Genomic DNA, 1,468 nt, shown 5'->3' on the forward strand with positions numbered 1-1,468 from the left:
GATAGGGGACGTGCTCGTCAAAGGATCCTCCATCCTCTTGACCTTGAATTGGAAAGGACTCTAAGGATACTTAGGCGTGCTCGTTCTAGCTCGTCAAATCATAATCGGATTGAGGCTTTGAGTGTTGACACGGAACAAGAAGTGAGTGAGCAAGCTAGTGAGAACATGGCTCTTTCGGTTAAGAACTTGGGGATACCGGGAGCATTTGAGGCTACGTGTGGGATTCAAGCACCAACTACATGTGATAATAATTTTGAGATCAAGCCCGCCTTGATCAACTTGGTGCAAAGTCATCCCTTTTGTGGGAAAAGCAATGAGTCGCCTCACGAGCATCTCAAGCAGTTTGAGCACTATTGTGACACAATAAAACACAACGGTGTAACCTCGGATTATGTGAGGTTGACTTTGTTCCGCTTATCTTTGCTTGGGCGTGCTAGTGATTGGCTTGAAAAGGAGGTCAAACTCAACTCACTTCGCACATGGAACGAAGTAACTAGTGCCTTCTTGAACAAGTTCTATTCTCATGGGAAGACGGCGGAGTTTCGCCACAAGATTCAATCATTTGAGCAAGGGCGTGATGAATCGCTTTTCGAGGCTTGGGACCGATTTAAGGAGTACCAAAGGGAGTGCCCTCATCATGGGATTCCCAAGTGGTTGTTGCTACAAACCTTTTACTTAGGATTGAGTCCAAGCTCGAAAACAAGTCTAGATGCGGGCGCGGGAGGCCCCATCATGAACAAAACGGAAGATCAAATTGAGGAGATAATTGAAGATGTAGTTCAAAACTACCAATCTTGGCATGTAGGTGCAAGAAGTTATGATGGGAAAAGTAGGAATGAGGATGGTAAGGTTTGGTGTACGCCATAGAGCAAGCACGGATGATAGAGAAGCTTAGCTCGCGATTAGAGAAGCTTGAAAATACACCATTTGCGGGAAGTTCAGCAAGCAAGCCACCATCTCCGTCCACAATTCCACCTCCTTCGGCAACTCTTCTCAATAAGGGGAAGGGCAAGGTTAGTTCTTATGGCTCAATGCCTCCGGGCACATTCTTTTGTGAAAATTGCAAAGACTATAGTCATTCCCCCGATGCATGCCCTTTAGTTCATAACTTGTCATTTGTGGATTATGGCCCTTCGTATGAAGGAGAGTTTGATGTAGAGTATGCTAATGCCATCAATGACAGGTCTAGGAATGATAACCCTAACAATCCTAATTTTGCTAGGCAACCTAGAGGGCCCGCCATGTATGGTCCCCACCAAGGCTATGGCCAAGGAAGTGGGTATGATAACCAAGGCCGAGGTGGCTATAGAGCACAAGGCCATCAAAGCCAAGTTCCCTACGGTCAATCTCAAGGTTTTGGCAATCAAGGACAATACAACCAAGGGGGTTATAATCCCAACCATCAAGGTGGAGGGGGTTATAATTACTCTCATGGGAAATTTAGGGGTGCCTCAAGTGGGGGTTATCC

At 46.2% G+C, this 1,468-nt stretch overlaps 1 pseudogene; it reads right to left on the reverse strand.

Annotated features, from left to right (window-relative positions):
• Nucleotides 1-543: 543 nt before the first annotated feature.
• LOC130468320 (uncharacterized) lies at nucleotides 544-644 on the reverse strand (annotated as a pseudogene).
• Nucleotides 645-1,468: the final 824 nt, after the last annotated feature.

This window comes from Spinacia oleracea, chromosome 2, assembly GCF_020520425.1.
Source record: "Spinacia oleracea cultivar Varoflay chromosome 2, BTI_SOV_V1, whole genome shotgun sequence".
Taxonomy (NCBI): domain Eukaryota; kingdom Viridiplantae; phylum Streptophyta; class Magnoliopsida; order Caryophyllales; family Amaranthaceae; genus Spinacia; species Spinacia oleracea.